The 26,969-nt window shown below is 42.0% G+C and overlaps 1 protein-coding gene across 5 annotated transcripts in view; it reads right to left on the reverse strand.

The window, feature by feature from the left end:
* The window catches only part of ATXN1 (ataxin 1), a 230,247-nt gene that overhangs the window by 127,515 nt on the left and 75,763 nt on the right, over window positions 1-26,969 (reverse strand). The window contains exon 6 of one of the 5 annotated variants that reach the window (XM_026842213.1): window positions 15,208-15,347. The exons of the other annotated variants lie outside the window; for them this stretch is intronic. The gene's annotated coding sequence lies outside the window, so the exon portion shown is untranslated. The remainder of the gene's footprint in view (window positions 1-15,207; window positions 15,348-26,969) is intronic. 5 annotated transcript variants of the gene reach the window in all.

Here is a 26,969-nt window from a genome sequence, read left to right on the forward strand (position 1 = left end):
AAATAATAGCAGCTCTGTTCTTACTTTATGCCTATAGTTATGGTAACATTTTCAGTACCACCATGTTTCTGGAATAAAGTCAATGATTATTAAAAAGTTTTGTTAAAACAGTTTTGAGGTGAAATCTGATGTTCTGTTTTCTTAGACTGCAAACAGATGTCATCAGCACTGACATGAAAAGCATTTGAACTGTGCAAACACTATTTTCTTCTGTAAACACTAACAGGAAAACACCTACCAATGCAGCCATGACTTGGTCTAGCTGATTGGAAACTATTTCAAGCCCTATCTCTATACATTGTGTTAAAAATAATGTAATGCTCTGTTTTATAACAGGGAGCTGAAAAACATGATGACAACTGAAGAACCATATGAAACACAGGCTCTGCTTCTAAAGATGTTCATGGCATGAAGGATCACGAATAGATTTTCTAATAGTACTTTCCTTTTTTCCCCCCACAAATTTTAGTATGAGAATGTCCTACAGTGACACATCTCTTGAAGGATTTCCCTCCTGCTTGCCCACAAACTGTCCAGCCCCCACAAAACTGAACGGATTGCTCATGTCAGCCTAACTAATTAATTCAAGCTTACAAATAGCTACCCAATCATTGAAGGATATGTACCTACAGTTTTTTCCCACACACGTTTTACTTGTGTATTTTATGTTTAGACAGTCTAATATATTAATCAATGTGAAAAGGGCAAGAAGGCTAAATTAATTAAGACAATTTATATCTGGTTCAAGATCTTTATACTTGCCTCAAGAGTGTAAAGTGGTCTTTATGTGTATGAAGATCAAGATCTGGGATTTGCACATTTTATATTACTGGTGGGAAAACCCTATGCTACACTGGTGGGTTTGACTTCAGTGGTTACAGTCCCCAAGAAGGAACATATCTATATTTATAGATCTAGATTAGTCCCAGAAGCCAGAAGGTTCTTCAGTCACTAGAGATCTCATTCTAGAAGACACTGAATATGCATTGAACCCTTTAAGCCCTGAATATCTCTCCCAAAGAACACTATTCAACTGGGCCTTAAAGACAGAAACAGTCTGAGGATGACTTCAAACATGGTCTTTTTGCCCCACCCTCCCCTTTTGTTCTTACCTTTCTTTTTTCTTCACGTTTAGGTATCTTTGCTCAATTCACTGAATTGAGGTTTACAGCAAGAAAAAAAGAGTCATGAAACTCAATTGTGATTAACTGGTAGTAACATCACAATTATAGACAGGAAAAAAACCACCACTTAAAACTCAGTATATTTTTATCTACATGTATGTGATTACAAGCAACTTCTTTGACACCAGATATGTCATGCATTCTGTGCACACCGCTGCAGCTTCAACCATGAACTTAGGTCTGCTTAACCTCTGAAACACAAGCAAACTGTTATACTAACAAATAAAACAAAACCAAACCCCAGAAATCAACCCTCTTGTGGTTTCCTTAACTAAACTATAGCATCTTGCACCATGCAGGGAAAACCTCAGTGTCTGCGTACCTGTGAATTGCTTTTTAGGCTTCTGCAGTTAATTCAAATATTCTCCCCATCCACATCAGTCAAGCTGCCACAGACAGCTCACCCAGGGCTGGAGTAGCGAGCATCTTGCCTACAAGCCTATGCACCCCTACACAAACAATGCGCAGCTAGGTTAAGAGGGGCGTTTGGGACACATTTGGAGAAACCTCTGAATTCCTGTCTCCATGACGCAGTACATGAAGTGCTTTATCACATGCACTCTGTACACTTGACACCAAAGCTGGCTGGAAAATAGCTGCCAGCACTACCCTTAGCTCCACGTTCCCATGGTCAGCAACATCTCGTAGCTGAAGCTCCTTCTCAGCAATACATGACACATCACCCAAAATATCAGCCAGTACGGGGAAGGATCAGCATCAGCAAGACAGGGTGTTTTGGGGGGGTTTTGGTTTTTTTGAGTCAGTTCTGATGTATTATGATGCTAAAGCAACACCACCAGTGTTAATGAGTCCTGTGCAAACTAGTGTCAGCTTTGGTGTTTTCTTTCTAGGAGGAGAATCCCTCAACTTAATATCCAATAGAGTAAATCTACTTTAAGTAATGTACTAGAAAATTATACTTAACCAGAAGGCCTAAGTAACAGCTCTGTATCTCAATAACAGGCGCAGCACAAGCAGCCACAGTTCACAGTGCCCACAGCATGTACTACCAGCACCTTGCAGGCTTGAAGAAGAGACCTGAGGCGTCATTCCCACTCTCACCCTTTTCCCCAGCAAATGTTCAGTTTGTCAGCAGAGGGAGATTCTGCTAGGAAATGAAGACACTAACAACTCATCTCCATCAAATCACTGAGCAATAATACAAAGGGGTCCACTTAAGAAGAGCTCACTTACATAAGAACAAATTAGGGTAATGCACATAATTTCAGAGGTGTTACAGAAAGAGGAGATTTGTCCTTCAGCTGTAATCAATGAAGACCAAACACAAACTTGAAGTTTGTCTTCGAAAGGCCTCAACCACTGGGGAAGAGGTCCTCAGTCAGTGTCGCTCACTTCAGTGACCAGTGAATTAGGCTGAGAAGGTGTCAGTGTTTTGAACTTTCTTGTATAAAGGATAAACATAAACAGTCAGGCAGAGCAGACAGACAGACAGCTAAAAAGCTCCATAGATAAAGCTCCATAGATAACTCTCTGGCAGTATCACCCAAATAAAATACAGATACTGAAGAGATTTCATAGGCAATAGTCCTGGAACTCAGATACCATAATGCAGTTAAGATCCAAAGAGTATGCTTTTAAAGTGACACCGATGATTGTCCATTTATTTCATAAGAGGCGGTCAGCCACACCTGACAACACACTTTATGAACCATTAATGCTGTGGAATTTATTTACTGCTTCTTATTCTCAGTATACACACAACGAAGGAATTAAAAAGTATCATCAACCAGAGCAATACCAGTTTGCTAAATGGTGATCCATTTATTTTCAAAATGCTGCTCCTGGTAAAATTTACCAAAAACATTGTCCCTCCTGATCACTTCCCAAAACAGTCACCTTAACAGCACAAAGCAGACAGAGGCAGTTCAGCTGACACAAGTTGCAATCTGTGGCACTGTCTGGTTTTTAGCACAGTATTTTGAACTCAGAACTGAAAGGAAACAATTTTGAAGCACGTTTCACTGAGCAGTTCATAAGAAAAAGGTTGCAATCTCAGACTTTTATAGACATTTAAACCTGTAGTGCTTCACTCCCACTATTGTTCTAAATGCTGAATAGACACCCTCCACTCCACACACACTCACACACACATGCACACGTGCACTCAGTGTCACACCATGTACTTCACTTCTAATAGTAAACCTGACAGAAAGGCATTTTATTTTTACACTTTCACACCACCCACTCCTAATTAATGTCAATCAGTGTCTTCTGCATAGTACACACTGCAAATATACATGGCCTTATCTGTGCTGGGAGGGGGGGGTGGTGGCAAAAATTTCCACTGTTGCTAAAAACTGTGGGGTCCTCATGATGGATTCACACAGGAAGAACCTGGAGATGCGCAACCCTCCTGAGAGGTCATTAAAACGATCTGACTTTTTGGGGGATGTTTCTGTTGGTTGGTTTGTGCTTTTTGCCCCCACAGATATGAATTGGAGGTAATTTTCTGGTTTGGAAGAGCTGTTGCAGACTTCCCGAGGTACAAGAGGGAGCACAGACTTGTCAGTACATTTCAACAGCTGCCAGGGAACAGTGGCAGCAGCAGGAGGGACAGTAAGGGAATTTTACTAGTGACTTCAGCAGAGCCAGTCCATGCTGTTCAAACCACAGACCAGAGCCAGGCAATTAAAAACACTGTCAGCTACCAGGTATATGCCTATACTTGCACTCCCCAGCTATCCCGATAACCACCACAGCAGCAGAAGTGAGGGTGGGAAAAATCTTGCCCCCAAACCCAAAGCAGACAAACTTGGTTTCCCAGCACACACACCACTCACTTCTTTTTATAGACTGCTTTTCTCTCAGATGCAAAAGTAAATCCAGCTCAGATGATTTCCTTGCCTTAACTTTTGTACAAGAGGAAGACAGAAAGCTAAAAAAAGAAAATTAGACACTTCATGAAATCCGTGATTAAGACACAGAAACTAACAAGACAGATGGGCTGAAACATTCAGGGAGCTTCAGTTCATCAGCCCATGTTTTTCGAAGATCTACAGTAAGCTATTGTCTTCCTCATTTAGAGTTTTTAAATCCTGTTTTTCATTGCAATAATTTAACACTATTTCTAAACTTGGAGTCCCCTTGTTGGGTAGTCAAAATAAACCCCAATATTTACTTAACTGGCACAGGACCCTAGAAACTAGCTAGCTACAGGGTTTTTCCTCCCCCTTCCTTTGCCTTTTTTTTGGGTGCAATTAACACCCGCTGCTGCTGGCTCAAGCGAAGGTGAGCTTGCTGAGGAGGCAGAGCGGGTTGGCAGCAGATGGGGGGAGCAAGAGGCTGCTGAGGCGGCACCCAGCTGCACCTCACTCTGCTCTACTGCATGCTTTGCTCCCTTGTGTGCACCCACAGGAGGAGCTGATGTCATTGGCCTTAGCCAGGTTACTACTGTGCAGACAGAAATATGAGGCCTGCTAATGCAGCAAACTCGCTCTTAAAAACGTTCATCTCCTGGTGGTAAGAACAAGCAGTCAATACTGCATGCTCTGAAATGAAGGGCCAACTGCTCCTAGCAAGGGTGGTCTGTCCCTCCACAAGTTCGTTGCTCACAAGGACTCACGCTTGTCCATCCTCCCCTGCATCACTTCTTCCATCAGAAATTAATTCCTCTTCTCTGTGGGGTGCACAAAGCAGCCATGCACCCAGTGAAAAAAGGATGGGGGCAGGGAGAAGAAAAAGCGGGGGGAAAAAAAGGAAATCTGTGACTCCATGCTTGGCAAAAGCCAGTGATCAGCAACAACTGCCGAATGCTGAGTCACTTCTTTCCCTTCCACCTGGCGAGTGGCTGCCTGGATCCATTCAGCAAAAAGCCTCTTTTCATCGAAACCAGCATAAATCTGGAGTAATTCCCTCTGTTTCAATGGAGTTGCTCAGGATTTACAGCAGCATGACATGACAAGCAGAATCTTGTCCGTTAAGAGCTACAAAGCCAGGTTTTCCTTCAGGAGACCATGCTGCTCTGCTCTTGTGGGCCATCATGCTAACCGTGCAACGGCACTGATGCCATGGCTGGTTCTATTTTTCCTGATGCTGTCATCTCCAGCAGATGCTCTGCGATTAGAACCTTTGGAGAAATCACCCTCTCACGCACTTCGGGAGAATTTTGACAATCTATGAGCAGAAGAACGTTTAATATCTTGATTTTTTTTTTCAGATTTTTTTTCCCCCCTGGATTTCATTTAATGCTCTAATTTGGTTTTTCGAAGATTTATAAAATTATTATTTTTTAACATCTCACTGGACTGTGTGAAACAGAGTTCAGAAGACAGCAGAAATATCTTCTGTGCAGATGATGTGTGAATAAGCAAGGGATGAGATCAAGATTTAAGGAATACCAATCAGCTTTACCAGACAATTATCTACTCTAGTTATGTTCTAATCCTAAAGAAAAGCATGCTAGATGAGTTATGCAGGCACTGGAAGGTTTCAGTAAAAAGGAAAAGACCCTGAAAAAGCTACATATACACATACACCCCAGCATGCAATGCAGTGGCAACCAGAATAACAAACAGCAAATGAACACAAGTATCAACCTTTGAAACAGGACTATTTCAACAAAATAGAGTTTCTGATTTACTATGAACACATCTATGTAAAAAAAAAAAAATGCATTCACATATATACCAAGGGACTGACACGGTTTTTCTAAACAAATGCAGTGAGTCCTGTCTGTCCTGGTTAAGTACATTTACAACATTCAAGAATAGGATATAACTGCCTAGAAACAGTGGCATTCATGTAGTCCTTTCAATATGGGGAACACAGTGTGCTCTACAAATATTAATTTAGCCTGAACAACCACTGAGGTATGCAAATATTACTCCCAGCTTCAACTGGAGAAGATCTGAGAACAGAGGAACAGTGAGGGGGATTTTCAGTGGTGCTTCAGGCAGCCAGCTAACAGCCAGGAAAAGCCAGGGATCTTGCATGTCTGCAAGTGCTTTCAATAGTCCTGCCCCGACCAACTTCCTAAATGCACTGTAAGCCAGAGCCTAAAACAGAAGCCTTACTTTTTGTCTTCAGGAGACCCAGATGAGCAAACATTTTCTGTATCCTGACTTGGTTATGCTGCCAAAATCAACAGGGCGGTGTGCAGACATGGGTGCACCCTGTAACACCTCCCAGATCCTGGCTGCCCCAACCATGAGGCCCAGTTGGGATGTACCACTGTTCCTACCCCATCCCCATGTTGGAGCTCCCCCTCCATGGAAGCTCAGCGATGAGAGCTGAGCACATTGGTTTTGCCCAGAAGTAGGGGGTGCCCTGAAGATAACCAGAGACAGGACCTTGACTCACAACCTGGAAAGCAGGAGGCTCACCAGTTTTGACATGGTCCAGGAAAAGCCATCGCAGCCATTTAGCCAGGCAAAAGGAACTGCAAACAACCCCCCCACTGGGTATCGTTACTTCTACAATTGTCGTAAAAGCACTGATGGTGTAAAAGCAGAGCAAAGCAGCAGCAGTTTCAGCAGCTGCCAAGGTTCTTGTTTTTTGAGGAAGGACGATCCTGAAAAACCCCTGGGGCTCAGCTGATGAGCACAGCGCTAGAGCATGGTGAAGTCCAATGGGCCTTGCTGCATATTTTGGCTTTTTTAAGTTCCACCTTTAATCCAAAGGGAGGAAAGAAACATTTGTGAAGTCAAACCAGCAGACAAGGAAAAAGAGCTGAAACAGTGCAGATCTAAGTGACCCGAAAAGAACGATCTCCTGGACCAATTTTTTCTACCACTACACAGAACAGCAGCAGAAGAAAGCGGAAGGCAGAGAAATGCGTATCTCAAGGACAGGGTATATATAGCTGCAGCTGCTTTCACCTGAGGACAACACCTTTAGACCAGCAGCCCAAAGAAGACAATTCTCATAGCAACCATAACACTTAAGACTATTCAACCCTCTCCCTCAAAAGCCTTGGTTTTAGCTTTTTAACAACTCTGGCCAATACATTTAATTAAATCTTCCATGCTAACATCTGCCTCAGACTGATCTTTTGAGGGAAAAGTTTCAGCAAAAAGATTTCAGCCTTTTTGGAGAGAGTAGGCAAATAAATACATAACTTATTTACTGAGATACAAAACCAGCTTCAGGCTCTGGAACAAGCCTGCAAATTTGGCAAAAAGGTTACTCTGATCAGAGATATGTTTTTAGCTATTCCAGTGAAAAATCACCTATATTTGGTTAATTTTAAATCCCTGGGAGAAAAAAAAAAATCAGCAGCTAAAGTCTTCAGACCTTCATCAGTGTAAACTTCATACTTCAGGCTTCAACACAGCTCCTTACAGGCCATGGCATCTATGAAAGGGTCTGTCCTCAAAGGTTTCACTGCAGAATAAAAGACTGAGCTCTAAGCAGCTTTGGGACTTTTGAAGTCAAGAAACCACGGTTAGTAAAGAAACAAGAAGGAGATACAGAAAAGCAAAGAAACACATGGAGCTTCTTGTAGGTTTGACTTTAAAAAAAAAAAAAAAAAAAGAAGTAAATCCATACAAGCAGCAAAGTACAAGCACTTAAAATATCCCCACCATAGAACTCACCACAGTAAATATTTTCTGGTAACCCAGTATACCTGTATTGACAATTCATGGTCTGCTGTTCTCTAAGATAGTCTTCTCTTTCAGGAACAACACTCAGAGAAGGTGACACTGCAATACCAAGTTGCCTTCCCTGAACTCCAAGGCACCTCCACTCTAACACTCCCAAATGCCCTTTCTTTCTTGTCAGAAATCTTTGTTAACAGATTTCCCTTTTCGTTTTCTTGCAAACTGTGCATTTCTTTTTTTGTTTGTAAACAAAGAAACAAACAAAAAGCCAGAATGTAGAAAGGCTCTGCCAGAACTCAATTAATAAATAACGAGCATTGCGTGGTTTTGATCATTTCCTTCTGTCTGAGTCTCACAAACTGACAGTAAAACAGTGTATGACCCTTTACAGAACAATTTTACTATCACATTACATCCTCACTGGAAATTAAGCAACACAAATTTGACATTTTGAATGGGAATGGCTCATCCAATTTGGTGCAATGTTAACCACTGGGAAGTCCAGAGAGAAATACGCTGTGAGCCTGCATAGCAGGATTTGCAAAGCATCTACCTAGTCACACAGCAAACACTTGCACAACCTGCAAACTTTTTCCCCCACACTGCATGTAGAAACATAACTAACACTTTTCAACTCACAGAGCTGTACTATTTTGCTGGGCTTTTTGCATCATGTGGATGAAGATGTAACCTGAGCTTGAGTTCCAGAAGTTCCTCAGGATATGTGAATCCAGAGGGATGGGTATGGCAGGGCAGGGCAGGAGAGGAGTTAAGATACCCTATCCTGCTGCTGTTAACAGGAAACGCAGGGATGAGAGAAGTTACTTTAGTATTCAAAATTGGAAAACGGGAAAAAAATGTAAGTAACAGGAGTTTAGAGAAGGGGAAGAAGGCGAGACCTGATGGAAAAGCATGTTTGGTCACCTGGAAAAAAGGATGACTAGAGAACACCTTTTGCCACAGAGACAGTATACAAGAACAGAAGAAACACAAATACAGAGACAACTGTACAAGCAGTTTCCAGCATTTTCTTTAAAACTTGTGGCCAGGAGGACAAATTCCCATTTTGCCTCTGTTGGCATAACTTCACTTGATGGGAATATGTCAATTTATACCAGTCATACACATGTCCTTTTCATTTATAAGATACAGAAGACAAAACCGGTATTAATAATATCTTTTGTGTCCTGGTATTCCTGAGCACACCATCTGTTTATATTTGGAAACTGCAGTGAGTGAGGTGCTTGCCATACACACTAAATTGCCAGGATTCATGAGGCGAGGGAAAAGTCAAGATTTCCATGACTTCAGCCCTAATTTGACTAACACCAGCACCAAGTGATCTCTATCCAAAGCATAAACACATTCCTTACAAACAGCTTAAATGCCAGTACTTTAAAGGCACAACTGTTTGTGTGTTGTAATCTCTCTAATGAATAAAATTCAGTCACATCTTCAAAGAAATCTGTTCATTGACACATCACTGAAAGGAAGCAAATAATGGCTCACAATACTAAGAAACCTGATGACAAATGTAAGGGAAATTACCCTTTGAATAATTTGTGCATGACCTGTAAGTTTTAGTGGGCTACAAGGAATACAAGCTCAACAGTTCCATTTTGCTCTCATACTGATACTTTTTTATATACATACTTTTTAAAATGCATACTTACTCTCTTTTAAAAACTGTTTAAACTGGATGCAAGGTAAAGACTGAATTTGACCTCTTGATGAATCACACACACAAGCGTTCTCAAAAAAAGCAGGTGGACAATAAAATAAAAAGAGGACAAACTCCCTCCCCTGCCTCTTTAAGATACTGCTGCCTTTCAGGCAGACAGTGAATGCTGCATTCAAATAACAGAACCTAGATTTCTCTTAGTAACTGCGGCTATAATTGTAGCTACTGCTTATACTGCTTCCACCCTATTAGCGTTACAATTGTCCAAAGCGTAACACTCAACTAAATTGTCATAATTTCTGACAAATGTCTAATTTTTTTATGTAACAGAAAAAAATCCACCTTCAGAATGTTACCCCTTTCCTTAATTCTGCTTCTTTGGCTCCGAGAGCATTAAAAAGCAATACCGCTTCCCCCCCCTCAATGTCTGGCAGCCCTTTCTTAAACCAAAACACTCCAATTCAGTGGATGCTCTGCCCACTATTACAGATAACATGCCTTTTCCAAATCTGAGTCTCTTAAGGACAATGCAGAGTAGCTTTATTTTTAATCATTCACCAACTAGCATCCCATTTAGAATCTAGTAAGAATTGACTTCTAGCATTTTCTTCTGCTGTATACGGTATTTGCATGCAGTTACTGCATATTACACAAAATAGCGATGAAAATAAATGGCCTGTGTTGGTATATTTACTCATACACAGAGTACATATCTTAGGCAAGGGTACATTACAACAAATAAGGCATAGGCATGAAGAGTCCATCCCTCTGCATGGAAATAGCATGCTGAGCAGAATGGCGGCAGTAAGAAACCCTACTTTACCGACTTAACTCCCTATACTGACAAGAAGAAAAAACTCCTGCGGAGTCAAAATGCTAGACAAATTACATCACTTAAAGCAATCAGTTACTCCTCCTAGGTTTCAGTCTGTTTCACTGGAAAGCAACTTTTTAATAGCATTATTAAGGTAGCACACTATGATTTATCCTTACTCATTGTTTTTCAGCTAAAAGTATTTTTGCCTCTTGTGTTTCCTTTTTTTTTGTTTAAAGGAAGGATGGCCCAATAAAAATTTAATGAGAAAAACCAGCATGAAATACAACAGCTCTTATCTATAGGATTGGATGAAGAGATCAGTAACGTCCATTACATCCAAACACTATTTCCAGTCTTCTTTCTTAATCATTTACTATTTCACATACCTTCCTTTATACCCTTGCAGTAACATATGAACAGGCCAACTGTATCACACTTACTTGCTCTTTACATAACAGATTCCTGCTACATCATCATCCCATACTTCCAATAGTTGTGTGTGTTCTTGTTACCCCATCACAATAAACTGTCAGAATAAGGAAACAGAACTTCAGTGTGCAGCTCTGTGGCATTTTAGCAAATTTAAGAAAGACCGGAAAAAAGAAAGAGGGGGGGAAAAAAGAGGAGGAGAACAGGCGGTAAGGAGAATAGCAACGCTTTCGTGTGGGAAGATATGCCAAGAGGTCAACCACAGTCCTTCACAGTAAAGCTCAAGAGATCTAAAAGGTCTGCAAGAAGCAGGGTGCTACACACTGATCTGGGGTGATGAGCATCCGCTGTTCTCACTGCAGCTACAGGAAGCAGATCGGTGCCTCACTCAGGATCGAGCTTTCTGGGTCACAGACCATCACGTTCCCTGCAGCATCCAGCACAGCAAGAGATGCACTGATTGTTGTCCACTGGTGTTTCCAAGTCCCTTCCTTACCACCATCACAGGCAGACACCCACACTGCACAATGGGGGTGACCACACAGAATCAGTCAGCTCTTCTACCCTGACACAAAGGTTAAACACAGCAGAAATAGGGAAGTTGTTGCTTTAGAGATACACTGCTAAGAAAGTCACAGAAAAAGTATTAACTTGCCACCTAATGGAACTAAACCCAAGTAATCTTCCCCCTCCAAACACTCTAAAGGAGCACAAAGTACCCTCAATAACTTAACTGAAACAAGTCCCCTACGAAGTTACTTCTCAATACTCACAAAATATTCCTGCAAGTTTTTTTGAGCATCATGGGAACACCTGAGTGCTTGTGTTAACCTGTGCATCTAACAAGCCTGCTCCTTCTCTCATGGAAATCAGCTGCTCTTAATTTGAACAGTAGGAGACCTGGGCCTTTTCTACTGCAGTGTTCCTTATCAGAGCTCTATAAATGTCACACCTTTATTTTATTAGTGAAAGACGTATTTTATAAATTAACACTAAAAGCATTCTTGTATGTGAGGGTTTTTGGCCCCTGTTGCGACTCTGAATTCTTGAAGGTCAGCTAAAGCTGTCTGTAGAAAGGGAGAGAAGAAAATGCTCTGCAATATCCTTTTAAAGAGCCTCCGCAGTAAAAAGACAATAAATAGCTGATTTGTTACCTGGCTTTGAGGGCAGCCATGAATGCTAAGACCACAGTTAAATGAACCTCATCATGAAAGGAGCAGCAGCTCGTCCAGTACTGTATCTACATTAGTTGACTCTTTTTGTGATTCAAGTCCAAGACTTCATATTGTTCTATTTCCGCCTATTCCTCTGCTCTAGATTCCCTTTGTGACACTTTTATCAATGGAGAATCGAGGGAGGGGTTTCCAGCTGGGAGCCCAACAAAAAAACAGGAGGTTCAGTCTGGTTTTCTCACTTGCGCTGCAAGAGCCATTTTAGCACCAGTAATAAAAGAAAAAATACACAAAGAAAAAAAGACACGACCTAAAATTATTTTATCATCATAAATGCTGCACCACTCTTTATTCTCTGGTACGGTTAGTCTCACACATTGCCAATAATAATTTGCTAGCTTAAACAGAGCTCCTTGCAAATAACCTATTTGTATTGAGGGACGATGTCAGCTAGAACTCCAGGGAAATACTAAGAAAAAGTTAACAGCGCCATCGGTCAAGATCTACTCTTTGTCATGCCCTTGCAGTTTTTACAGATTTATATCTGCAATATCGTAATTTAAAAAAAAAAAAAGGCCTATTGTGTCCTCTGCGAAAGGCGGGGAAAACACAAACAAACAACAAGGGAAGGTAACTGGCACACCAGGAGCCATGCAAAATGGATCTCACACAGGCACATCTACACGACTGCACCTGGAGGTGTCATCACAGCAGCCATGGTGCGGGCACAACAGTGGCCAGCTGGGTGCTCACATTAGAGTTGTAACTTAGAAGGTGTTTTTGAAAATGAGATCATTTGCACTAAGAGGATTTTCAAGGTAAGTCAACGGACAGATTTGGTCTCATTTAAGACCAGTAAGACTATTAATCATACACTGGAACATTCCGGCAGCACAAACCATTCATCTTGGAAGGCTCTTTGTATAACAACAGAGCTCACATAAAATGTATGGGAGCACGGATCCACACAGATGACAAGCTCCTTGAACTCTAGAGGTATCTCCTGTAACTATTTTCATATACCACCAAGGAGCCCTGGCCACCACCATCTTCTCAAAACAAAAGGACAGATGTCTCAAAACCTTCAATATGCAATTATCCAATCACTGCAGGCTCTGCAAGTGTCCCAAAGACAAGGAAAATCTCTTTCTCGCACATACACTGCCTGAATGAGATGACTGTTCAGGGCACTGTGCCTGTAATGGCTCTGCTGAGAAAAGCACTTTTAGATACAACAGAAATCAAGGCTGCTATGGCTAGAAGGCAGCAGCTATCACCCCAATTGCCTAAGTTTGGCAAAGCTGCAATAGGATAAGAAGAGCAAAGCTAAAAGGGTGGAGAATCAGATGCAGAAGTTGTCCACTTAGACATGGAGAATACTTAAAGATGTGACTCACGATGGAAGAAAACTGGCAGTCATCATCAAAAAGCCTGAGAGTTCAGAAGGCACCTGAGAGAACATGGTATGTTACCCAAACTCCCAGATAGTATATTTTAGCCTGCTGGACAGCTTTTAATATTTTCAAAAGGTCATATAGATCCTGGGTACCTAAACCATAAAAAACAGTAAATTAGTAAACCTTGAGAACTGACTGCTAGCATTCCCTGAATCTGTACCGCAGACCTGTTAAAGGAACAAGTGTTTGGGGCGGACTCAGGTACCAGATAGCTGCCCTGTAGCTATCCCTACCAAGGGAACATGGCAAGCAAGAGGAGATAAAACACTTCAATGGTTCTCATGAGACCAGTGAGTAGTGCCCGCATTCCTAATGCCACAAACCCCAAAGTTTTTTAAATAGGCTGCTGTAAACCTAGTATTTGCTCAGTTTTACAGTGAGTTTTCTTACCGTTGGGTTACATCCTTCCTAAATACATGCATGAACTTCATCAGTGACTACAGCAAACCCACAGATCTGGGTTATGTCTCCAGCTCCCACCATTTACCTTTACAACACAGAGAGCAATTCTCATTAAGTAGTTGAATGCGAAGCAGCTCAGTAGAGTTAAGGAAATGCCTAATCCAAAACTAATCTAAGGGGCAAACTATGTGTGGAAAAAAATTAATTTAACTTGTGTGAAGTCATACGAAAAAACTGAAGGAAGCCTACATGATCCTAACGGACATGACCTATACCATGTCACTGACAAAAGGGACAGGAGGAAATATACTTGAAAATATTTCTATGTGGCTTCAACTCTAGAAAATCAACACAAGTGTAAGTCACATTAATCAAACCTGTCAAAGAAATCTCCATATCATTTCTGATTACCACTCTACCCTGTCTAGGGACTCATCTTTCATTGTGGCCAATCTCCAAGAAAGATGTCACAAAAGAAAATAAGAAAAAAAAAAAAAAAAAAGGAAAACCACCACACCCACAACTGAAACCTAAAATTTATTTCCTGTCCCTGCAGGTAAGGTTGAAGTCCTGAAGCATTAGATTTGAGAATAATTAATTAGAGATCAACAAGTTAAACAGCCTAACAGGGTCTTTTAAATTTATCAAATATATTTTACTTTAATCACATTAAGTTTTCAGAGATGTACAATAATCTTTGTGGTTTAAAATGACTTTGTATGCATTTTTTAATGGAGAGTATTTTTATTCATCTAATACATTATCCTTTCAAGAAAATTATAATACTTGACTACAAGTACTTAATGAGGCACTAATTAATACTATTTCTCCCCATTTAAAACTCCTTCGAGAAATGAGGTCAGACACCTGATTTAACGCAGAAGACACTTCTCAGAGGCCAAAGGGGAAGGTACCCAAAAGGCACTTGTCACCCTGCTCCAGGAGGGCATCCCCCTTGAAAACTGAAGCCCAAGATGACAGCAATCCCTCCCACTGAACAGGTGGCTGATGCTAGCCCTCTGCATGGCAGCCGTGGGGGAACGATGGCCCAGCAGCACACCCTTCTTCTCCGCAGTTCCTGAATGACAACAATTCCCTCACTTTTTGTTCAATGGGATAAGATTCACCTTTCCCACTCTTATCAGCCTGCAGCAGGCAACATGCCCACCTCTCCCCGGGAACACAGCTAAAGGACTCATCCTACTACAGCACGCTCGTGAAGCCACTTAATCCCCTGCCTTGCTTCTGCCAAGCGCTGTTAACACAATGATGGGCAGCTCCACCTCCCCCGGCACAGAGGCCTTGCCGGAGCTGTGGCACCCTGCCAGCCACTCCAGCCGTCCCTGCGCCTCGCCAGGGGCGCAGTAAGCAAATGTGGGTTACGAACACCTCCCAGAGCAGGAGCGACTGTTCTGGACTCAAGGAACTGCTACAGGTTTAAAGAGCAAAAGCAAAGACTGAGCACAAGCATTTCTGAAGCTCTCAGGAAATGTGCAGACACTCACCCACAAACTTCACTTCTGGGTTTGCTCCGCATTGTATACTAATTGCAATTATCTAAGAGCGGCTCCACAACAGGAGGAGGGGAGGAGAGGAAGGCTTCCCCTTGGCACAGCTTCTTCAGAGTTCAAAGGACACATATGGCCTGCAAACACAGCGCAGGGGATAATGTAAAATTAGAGTAGGGATGGGAGGAAAATGAGAACTCAGCAGGGACAAGCAGTGTTGTTCTGGATGTGCTTGACTGGAATTTAAAGTAAAGGAATCGGGGGGAAAAAAACAACAGAAACCCCACCCTTATTTTATTTAATTCTACATCCAAACAGAGGGAGAGACCACAGGACAGATCCCATCTGGAGGGAAGACTTCCCCAGAGGAGGACCTGAGCGTTTCTGCCTTGGCCTGAGTGTGGCCTTGGCTGGGCAGCAAGACCCAGAGGACCCTGCCCAGAGAGCCGGACTGGAAGCAGCCAGAGATACCATGGCTTCAGGAAGCATACCACCGACACCTCCAAAGAGACAGGAGGGGCTTATTTCAGGATAAACACATGTACAGTAACAAACCTGCAGGGAGGGACAGCATGTCTGCCCACAGAGTAAAGCAAGAAAAAAAAGGTGTCTGAATAGCACAGGTCCCAATCTGCCTTGCAGTGCCTGTGTAGCCATGCAAAGGGAGCCACATAAAAGTCAGCAGCCTGCAAGACAGTGCCTGTGCCCACGCCAAATCCTGACACCTGCTTGTGGCCCTGTTCTTAGTTAGGGCAGATATCAAAGTTTACCCTTCCACTGCAAGGCATGTCAAACACAAAAATAAAGAAAGAAACAAAACAACAACAAAAATCCACAACAATCGTTGGTTGTAATTTCTACATAATTATTGCACAACCACCACCCATAATGAGAGAATGAATTTATAACCACACACAAGCTATATTTACCAGTGGACTGGTTACAAAGCAAAATAGCAGGAAACCACAATGTGTGTCTTCATATTAGCTCCTCAGCGGTGGTGCAGAGCAGGGCTGCCGGTGCAGTGGGGCAGGTGAAACCCATGCACACCGGCCAAAGAAGGAGCACAGTCCCGTGGGGATGGAAGCAGGACTCACAAGGCACAAAGATGTCACCCGGTGTTCAAGGGAAGCTATGGAGAGGTGAGGCTAGAAAGACCTGTTTGGCTTTAAAGAGCTGGCCACACTAACAAAAACTGAAGGGAATCTCATTTCCCAACTTCCCCAGCTTCCATTGATTTTGATCCCTTGAGGGAATTAAAATAAACCCACGAAAACAACAGAGAAAACATATGAAAAACCTTCCCACCCCACAACTGGAAGTGGAGTCCCTCACTGCAGTCAGGACACAGGGAGATGAATTTTTCCTGCCCCTTGCAATGAACAATCATTCCCAGAGAGCAGCACTTTGTACTCCTGTCAGCTCTTTAGCTGACACACATCCCCACCCCAAAATGAGCGCAATTCAACCCAAACTGGGACAGCAGGATGGTACCTCAAGAGGAGGCCTGATGAGGTCAGTAGCTGAGCCCCTGATAACAGCTTTTTATCACTGGGGAGAGTTGCTTTGGGTACATCTACCAGCTGCCATGTATTGCTCAGATCAGGAGGTCTTCACACCTTCAAACACCACCTTTCAGTCAAATTTGGCCAGAACCGCCTCGCAGCTTCAGAAGTTTCAGGAAGCGCAGCCAGGCTGACAGGCTCAAGGAAAGACAGGCAGCACACTCACGAGAGCCCCGTTTCCTCAGGCTGATGCCACACAAGCAGGCACCGTCCTTGCCACCAGCAGCAGCACCCTCGGCCACCTCACCCTTACTGCTCATCCCTACCTCCCCCTGAGCAAGTACAAACCCTCACGCTTTCCAGGCCAGCGTGAAAGTGAAGGTGAGCTAGATGTGGGAATAGATCCTGCTGAAAACATACTTTTTTTTTTTTCTTTTTTTTTTTTAAGGGATTATTTTTGACTTGGCTCCTTTCCCAGACCTGGCTCAGAGCACGACTATACAATGCTTATGTCAGCACAAGGAAGCCATCTAATGAGTACCCACGGTGGGGGGGCAGGACTGCTGCCATTGCCATCCTGGCCACCTTAATGAGCTTGTAAAACAACAGCCTATGGACAATGGGTTAAAAAGTCACAGAGCTTCAGTTAACCTAGACTAGAAAGGCAGATGAAAAAAACAAAACAACAACATGCACACAGGTTACCAACTCACTGCCATGTAGGGCTGCCAAAACACAGCAAAAGCACAGGCCTTCCCTTGAGGAAAAGAAACTCCGCGCTCAGCTCCACCACAGCCCCGACGCAGCAGCATGCCTGACACACACCCAGGGAAAATCTTGCTCTTTACTTGCTCCTAAGCAGGATATACAGCAAAATGCATGCCTCATGGAACACTGGTATCTCAAAATGACCTATTCTCTCACCCTTTTGGGCTAGGCATGCTCTCCCCGTCCTGCTCTGTCCTTGTAATAACACCAAACGGCTCAGCCCCAACTCAAGGTGGAAGCATAAAGGCAAGGGAGAGGAGAAGGCAAATGGGGAAAAACACCTCTCCTTCCCCATGGACTATGGGTAAAACCCACCACAACAAACAGCGTAACCCTAAACATATGCTGTAATGGAGACAAAAATCCATGATTACTGTTTCTGGTGTTTATGCTGACCAGTGCACTATTACTGCTCTAATGGCAATCCACGAACCTGTCAAGAAAAGAAAGGATGTGGTGGGCTTGCTATCGATCCTTGTAATTTATGAGTACAATCACACCATCTTGAAGTGTAGCCCAAAAGGGCACTGTTATTCCAGAACTGAGTTGCTTTTGGAAGATGAGACAAAAGCAGTTCCACGTACTCAGATCTCTTCTTGAGGTTGATGACAATTTTTCCTGGCTTTACAGACATATTTTTTGATCCTTAATGTATTTTCTTTCCTTATTGCTGACAGAAAGAGCCACACAAATAAAGAGAAATCTGACTATCCCAGGAAATTATGTAACTGACTATACACAGAGGGCTGTCAAATATGCACAAACTAACTGAAATAATACGATTTTTTTTCCACTCTCATATCCTTCATTTATAGTCATTGTAGGTGTTACATGTAACAACAGTAAGTGTAACAATTTCATACATCACTTCCCATATTGAGACAGCTATTCTACATCCTCCCTGTGCAACAGACAGTTTCTACAGCTCACTTTGTATTATGGCAACAGATCAAGGCACCTCAAATTAAGCATGGAGCAGTAACCATTCTGTAGAACCAGGGCTAAAACCTAGATTAAGGAGTGGCCGTGTTCATAGCCAGACCAACTTTTTCTCCTCAGCAAAATCTTGGACATCACTGGTAACTGATAGGCAGAAGCATGTGCCTCAGACTGCACTCTTGCCTCGCCAACAGCACGTGCAATGCATGGGGCTAACCCCTGTCCCAAACAAAATATTGTTTTGGGATGGCACATGCACAGAGGAGCTGCTAGACACTACAAAGGATGAGCTCCTGTTTGCAAAACTTTAGAAAAATGCTAGATAAGAAGTAAGTATGCATTGCTATTAGTACAAGGCTTGTGGCAATGAGCAGAGGCCTTGATTGACAGCACTGGTCTCCTCCCACTGGTCACCAATGGAAAGAAAAAACACTCAGCTGAAAAAAACCCACAAAACACACCCAACTCAGACCCTATCCAATCCAAACAATAAAAGACAAAAAAATAAATGCATTCTGAGAACCCACTGTATTTTATATTGTTTTTTAGTCATCGATTACAATTCCCAAGATGTTAGTAATGTATACAATAACAAATAAACTCACAGTACACAGCAAGATGTACAAGGAGGAGAAGGTCAATGCAAAGCATAAGACATGACATGTCACAAAAACTCAGATTACCCAATGAATTAAGTATCATTCAGTACCAGTCATCACATTTTGCATCCAAAACTGAGCCCAAAAATACATATGAAAACACATATTCCAAGCATGGCTAAAACAATAGTACCAAACAAAACATATGATACTAATTTAAGTGTTACGACAAATTGTCCATTGTAGCTGGAAAACAGAAACGCAGCTGTGAAAAAGGATCATAACAACACTGACCCAACAACTGTTAAGTGTTCATACTTAACATACATTCCAGCATATTTATAAACCAGGTATTTCTAAAGGTAGGAAAAAACAGGAGAAAACAGGTTAATGAATTAAATGTAAATAAGGAATAATCAAGGACATAATCAGAAGAAATGTGAACTAATAAATATGAAAAGATTTTGTGTGCACATACACATGGGATTTATAATACAGTTTTTACTTCAGGTCTCTTAGATCACACCTGTCTGGTTTTCAGACCTCTGTTTCAGAAGGTTTTTTTTTCATGCATGGTTTCAGAAGGACTGCTGTCTCTTTAACAGTGAAGTTCTGCCCTCCAATTCACACAATATATTCCCACTGACTCCAACCAGCTTAAGGTTAACCACAAATACAACGGAAAATCTGAGGTAGCTTGTTGCCTTTATTTTCCGTTTTTTCCTATGTGCTATTAGACTATTCATAATGAATATGAAATGAATATTTTTTTAAATTAACAACTAGGACAAACAAAGGCTGTAATATTTTACAAACCTATTTGATGCAAAATACTAGGTATGTGTTTTAAGCCACAATTTTTCAGACCTGTATTCTCAAATTCTGACTTCTTTTCATTGCATTACAACTCTCAACAGCTTATTAATGTAAAGCTGAGCCTTGCTAATGTGTAAGAGCGTTTAGGATACCTACTCTAAATTAATGGAAGAAATCAATAAATTCATCAAATAAAAGGAACAGAAAAGAAAAATGACAGAATGCATTCTGTTCTATTACTGTGGCAATCTTAAATGGTGTTTTAATTATTCATACAAATATCTCTAATGCATCAGTAAATGTGATGTATAACATATCTACTTTTTTCTTTTTTAAAAAAACAAAACAAAACAAAACAAAAGAGTCTTGGGTCCCAGTTCAGGAACGTGGTTCCTTTGAAGAATACAAAGGAGGCATCCGAATATTTTTCTGTATTTGATTCTACATACTAAATTGCCATTCTGCATTGGACCCAGAATACTGCAACATTACTTAGTTCCCAGCATTCTGTGCTGAAAGCAGACCCACACCATGTCACACAGCCTATAACAGACCACATGACACAGCCATGGGGCAGGAGCACCTCTCTATCACTCCTGTTACAGCCAACAAGCAAATTCCCGAAGCTGCAGCTTGGAAGGGGAGGCACATCTTGACATCCCTCATCTTGACATCCCACTGAGAATATGAGGATAAAACAATGAGCTAGTAAGTATCCTGGGGAAGAGAAGCCAGGGTCTAAATTCTGAGCCTGACTTGAGGAGTCACTCCTTTTTCATCAACACTTAAAACTGTGCATCTTCTGTAGGTAGCTCCCCCAGGCTATGCCTTTTGCACTCATTCACAGTCGTGTTCAGGCGGCCTGCCCAGCAGCTACATGCAGGTAGTAACTATGCCTCTCATCCCAGGAGAGAAACCAGTAGCACAGAAGAAGCTGCAAAACTCCTCGGTGAAATTCAGGGTCGAGGTGAAGTTTTTCAAACAATGATCGTGAGTTTCAGAAGGAAGACTTAAGTGCACAAAACTCCAGAAATATGTCCCTTTTACATGTCAGCAGGGCACATAAAGGGTTAACAAGCCACTACTGCTTGTATTCTTTATTAATCTCACCCCTCCCTTATTTAGCAATTTCCTCCTTAAATCCTGGCATATCTTCTCCATTTCCCTCACGATTTTGGGTCCTTTTCCTCCCAAGATTATCATCTGCTGGAAGTTCCTCCTCCCCTCCACTGCCCACATCCCAGTCTTTGTCCTGGTTCTCTACAATGCTCGGCTTCTGGCCGGACTCCACGCTCACTCCAAATTTATTGCTCTCCTGCTCTTCCAAGCTTGCAAAGCACATTTTCACTCAGCTGCCTTTGCCTGCCAGGATGAGGAGCAGTGCATGAAAGCTGGAAAGAAGAGTTCATGAGCACCAGCCGCCAGGAAAGCAGGGCTTTGTCACTAGAAACCCAAGGCAGAAATGCACCCCATGTGTCTTATTTAGTTCAAAGCCGAAATGTTTCTGTCTAGGATGTCTGTTTGTATCTCAAGTCACAAAGAAGCCATTAGTACCAATAATGTGTCATTACGGGGGCGTCAGCAGAGACTCTGCAGCTAAGGTTAATTTGAGATGCATAATTTAAAGCAGAACTAAAATCCCTCCATTTCACACTTTAATGACTGAATTCAAATCATTCTTCAAATTTGACACAGCAGCTCTTAAGGGGACACTTGCACAAGTTTTTCTTTTTATCTTTTGGTTGTTTTTTTTTTTTGCTATTTTTAAGTAAAATACAAGCTATCTATTGCAGAAGAAAAATGTACAGATCCTCCGTTTACAATCACTTTAACCTGTTTCCCCCTCACATTTTTCAGCAGCTTCATATAGCTTCATACTTCACACATTCATTCTGACAGGTCAGAATATGTCTGATACAAGCCACTTCGGCAATTTAAAAAAAAAACCACAAACTCGGAGTTAAAAAATTCACTTATCATAACCCCAGTGATTTTGCCAAGAACGGCTGACAACACTGCTTATCTTAAGCATACCACATCACTTAGGTAACAGTAGTACCCGAACAATTCTGTGTCCTTAATATTTCTACTCTTAACATTGTGCTAAAATACGTAAGAGACATAATCCTTGTTTTTCACAGAGAAATCTAAGGCAAAGACAGAAGGATGCTGTGGTTCAACAAGTGTTTCAAGCTGGTCCAAGCCTCCCAAATCCACTGATAATTTATTTTGTCAGGCAACTTCCCTGAGCACAGCTGATAAAACACAGAAAATAATTAAGCAAAAACTCATCACAACATAATGAAACACATGATAGGAAGATCCTCATACTATTGAAACAGAGAAGCAACACCTCTCTATCAAACACCTCCTGCGTTTTACTGCAGATTCTTCAAAAAGCTCACATAATGTTACCAAAATATACAGAAACATGCAATGATTTTTGTCATCTGACACGACTTTGTTCTGAATTTTCACAGTTCAAGCACACAGACATTCTTTGGAGAATTACCCTCCATGCTAAAAATGGCAATGGAATTGCACAAGGGGGGGGGACCAAAAAAGAGAAAATTCCAAGAAATCTTTGACTCATCCATTGTTATTCATCAGGTTTTTGGAACAGAGAATGCAATGCCGTCAAGCTAAAACTGACAGCGCTATTTTCTGATCTCTAAGTGATGTCAATCTTTCACAAAGCCACAAATGCTGAGAAAATTTTTCCCCGAAAAATTCTAAGAATGACTCTTAAATTTTGTTAGTTTGGGGGAAAAAAAAAAACCCAGAGCTAAAAGAGGCACTTGAAACTAAACTCCTACGTAGGTGTGCTTTTGAATCCTGAGAGTATTAGGCTTTACATCTTTGTGCTATCTGTGACTCAGACTTGCTGCCACAGGTGTCAAGAGACATGGGACCTACCTGGAGCTCTGTAGCAACCTGCTGCCTTATGATTTTTTTTTTTTACTATATAGTAAAAAATTCACCCTCAAAGACAGACAAAAAGCAGGCTTTCATACTCAGTACAGACCTGAATCTGTTTAGTGGACCAATTTAACTGGACAGTTAACTTTCACCTAGAAAAGCAGATTTTTCTGCTGTTTAATTCTTAAGGTTTTCAGAACAACACTATGTCAACTAAGTCTAACAGCCAAAATGGCTTCAATAAAGTTCTGAGAATAGCACATCTACTCTGGCACGCCAACACACTATTTTTAATTGTAGCTCATTAAAGATGTAATAGAAGAATTATTATATTCACTTCCAGCACTGTTCCGTCAATGCAGTGAGATAATCATGCTTCTGTATCGTACATAAAGCAATATTTATGCATAGTGGTTTAGGTAATCTAATGGAAAGGCAGAAAGCAGTGATTCACTCCTTGTTCTATCTGTTGCTGCAATATAGCTTTTGCCTATCACAGGGCCCAAGGAGGCACACAGAGTGATTGGTTTCAAATGTTAGTAAAACAAGAGACCTGGAAAATAAAAAAAGACAAGCCAGTTGACATGCCAAACAAACAAACAAACAAAAAATTGCAGATGAGAAGTACTTCACAAAGCAGGGTACAAATGGAGGCCTCTGAGGTAATTTAAATCAAATGCAGACTGAAACTGAAGTAGTTTGGTGAGTCAGCACAGTAAAAGGACACTAAAATGACATGTGAGAAAAGTGCAGTTCTTTTTGTATAACGCACTGTATTTTGTTCCAAATTTACCAGAAAACAAATTAATTGTCTCCTTTGTGTTGTGCCTCTTTCATTTCCTTTTGGACCCAACCTCTACCTTCCAGAAACAAACTGCATGCAGGCTGACAAACTCTGAACTCTGACATCTAGGACTTTAATTTTCCTTTCACAAAAATTTCATCTCCAGACCATGACAATGTTAATAAACAATCGTTGGCATGAACACTACTGACTGTCTTCCAAATTATGATTACTTTCCTCTGGAAATAAAATTTTTTAAATTAATAGTTAGAAGCAAACTGCAGAGAATCATTACGGGCTCTAACAACAGTAAGTGCCTCCCAGATTTTGCCATCCCAGAGGTTTCAGACACCTACGGCTTGGTGCAGACCAGGACTTCAGCACTAAATATGCTTACCATTGGTCAAAGAAAGGCTTATACTTGTATCTGCCTCAAACATTTTTAAAACCATAGATGTTTATAAACTTACAAGGCAATTTTCACCTTCATTTTCATCTCATTCTTGCCTCATACTTTCACAAGAACCACAACAATTGCTGGTTCAACAGAGAATGCCACTCTCTGAAGCACTTTCTGAGATAGATTTGTACGGACAGACGTGGGTAGAAATGAATAATCCAAAAATATCCACAATAGCTAATGAGCAGAGTCTAGAAAAAAAAAAACTACCACATACTGCAAATGCAGCCCAAATTGGAACGAATGCCTACAGTAGCAACAGCACAGGAAGAGCAAAATGTTATTGTACATTACTGGCATGCAGCCCGTAATTACAAAAAATACTGCAGTATTTCACAGTAACAGCGTAAAATATTATCATTTCAAACAAAGCAGCTGCAGCACCCTGCCCACAGCAATCGCGTTGCAGAGAGCCAGGGGAGGAGGGTGCAGCCGGCTGCCGAAGGACTCCCCACTGCAGAGGGTGAGTGGGCCGCAGGGTTGGCAAGCCCTCGGACAGCTTCTCCTTTCACCCGGGGCTCCACTCTGTCGGGGCACGAAGGACCGCTGCTCACCAGCAAAGGGCTCCCACATGGGCTACAGCTGCTGAGTGCTCCAGCAGAGGGGAAGCGCTCTGCTCGCTCTGCATTCGACCTCTTGCTGTAGCGTGCCTGTGCCAAATTTGCATTTTCACAGTGTCTCAGATTGAGTAAAATCTTCCCCATTCCAGCTTCTCTGCACTAACCTCTGTGTTACCCGGCCTGCTCTTACACTCTGCCAACAGATTTTAACAGTGGGCTAGCAAGAGGCTCCCAAGCACTGGCTGACATACACTGCCATTACGATGGCTATCACTCACCTCCCTAGATGGTGAGCAATTGTTCTGCTATGTATCAACATAACAGGAGACAACGTGCACATGAGTTTTTTGGCAACACTCAACCACTCTACCCAAGGACCGCCAGCACAGACCACAGCCCCACCAGGGCAAACAGAAAACCCCAAAAGCTTCCATTAAGCCTGTCTGCTCACTGGCATGCACAGCACACAGATGAGTAGTCCTAGCTCATAATCTGTAGAAGTAACATCTATTAAATTTGGTCTCTACATGGATCATGAAAAAAGATCAGCTAAGGACCCACATGTTTTCTCCAAACTTTAAACACTTGCAAAACTAGCAATCAGAAAAAAAGAAATGTAGAACCCCAAACAGCGAGGTTAGTAGAGAAGGAAACACTGTTCAAATGAAAGATACTTATTTCTAACTCATACTTCCTACACAGGCTGTAAACAGTACAGATTCTCCAGACAAAACTGCAAAGCATGAGCTTTGCCTCAGCTCTCAAACCTGCCTCAGGTATCTGGCATCCCCACAGTCCCACAACTCTGAAGTTAAGTTCAAATGATGTTCAAATCATCTTAAAAACTGTTTTTCAGACTGCCAACGAGAAAGATGATGTTTTTAGGAGGGAGAAAAATAAACTGCCATATCTGAATACTTCCCAGTTCACCAGCAGTTCTTATTTTTCCCATACCAGCTTTCCTCTGCCAAGGACAAAGGGGACTGTAGTATATATATGCAATAAACTGCAGTAATATATGTGGTGTACTGAAATACTGCATTTTTGTACCCTCATAAGCCATTCATTGGCGTATAGATTCAAAGTCCCACAAGGAGTGCTGCAAATCTATGTAAAGTCTCTGGGTGCTGGATTTTACTCTCTAACATATGTAACAGATGTGTAAAGTAACACACAACCAGATGTCTCTCTAGTAAATTCACAGAGACTGAAAAGCCCTAAAAATGTTGTGTCCAAGGGCAAAGGAGAAGGGGAAAAGTAAGAACAGAGTCCCAAATCTAGCAAGGAAAGAAAAATTTAGGCTTTATTAATTTCTTGTCTACAATGCTGTAATTTTTCCTGTCCTGTAATTCAGCTATGTTACTGAGACACAGCTTTTTAGGAGGTGGGGAGTCCTGCCACTGTGGCCTAGTTTGCTCCATGCCAGCTGATCAACTGTTTCCTGGTGTCTGTGAAATGTCAAGGTACTACTCCAGTCTCCATCATGACTCCAAAGACCTTCATCCAGAAGGGAGGTCTAACTTACCAGAAGAAAAACTCCTCTGGAAAAAAAGCATACGGCTGTATAACGGTAATCACCACCACAGGGACCCCTCTCCACTCCCTGAGTTGGTGTGTCCTGGCTACAGTGGCTTGGAGAAAATAGCTGGTGTGCTTCCACAATAACCTTCTAAGGCAGAGCAGAACAGTGGGTGAGAAACAAGCAAGAATTTGTTTAAAAGCCTCAATTTAAAACTTCTGTCTACTCCCATTTTATAGAGTAAGTTAAAACCACTCTACCAGAAACTGTGTGAACCACTGACTTCAGATCTGGATCCTGCCTTTTGCAAAGCTGCTGGTGGGCTTGGATCCAAGGCTTTGGTTCAAGCTCTTATCTACTCCATACTAAAATGACTTACACCATACGTCCTTTATAATAAATAGCCTCACAGTGAGGAAGCACAGTATTGGCATGGTTCATATTTACATCACTCTTCTGAAAGCCAATGCACATGGTTTAAGGAAAGTGGTGGAAATATTACAGCTTTCTAATATTTTACCTTATGTGGTTTACAGTCAGCAGTCGACAGCTATGTAAGCTTCACCCATTTGCACGTGACACACTAAGCAGTGCGAGTCCCAGGTAATGCCCACCAGAGCTGAGCAGAACAAGGCACATTGGCAGTGGCATAGGCAGGGCCACGTCCCACCGCAACGGTGCCCTGGCCTGTATCATTGCACTCTCCCTGCTCCCCGGAGCGAAGTCTCTGTTCTCTGTCCTCACCACCTCCTCTTTACAAAGGCACACACACGCTTACAGAAAAAACAAAACAAAACAAAAACCACGAACAATTCCATTATGTGTCTGGCAGCCCATGAACTAACTTTCTGATTCACAACAGAGGCACCCCATTGAAAAGATCCGGGGGG

The sequence above is a fragment of the Athene cunicularia genome, assembly GCF_003259725.1.
Source record: "Athene cunicularia isolate RWA chromosome 2 unlocalized genomic scaffold, athCun1 chr2_part1, whole genome shotgun sequence".
In the NCBI taxonomy this organism is placed as follows: Eukaryota; Metazoa; Chordata; class Aves; order Strigiformes; family Strigidae; genus Athene; species Athene cunicularia.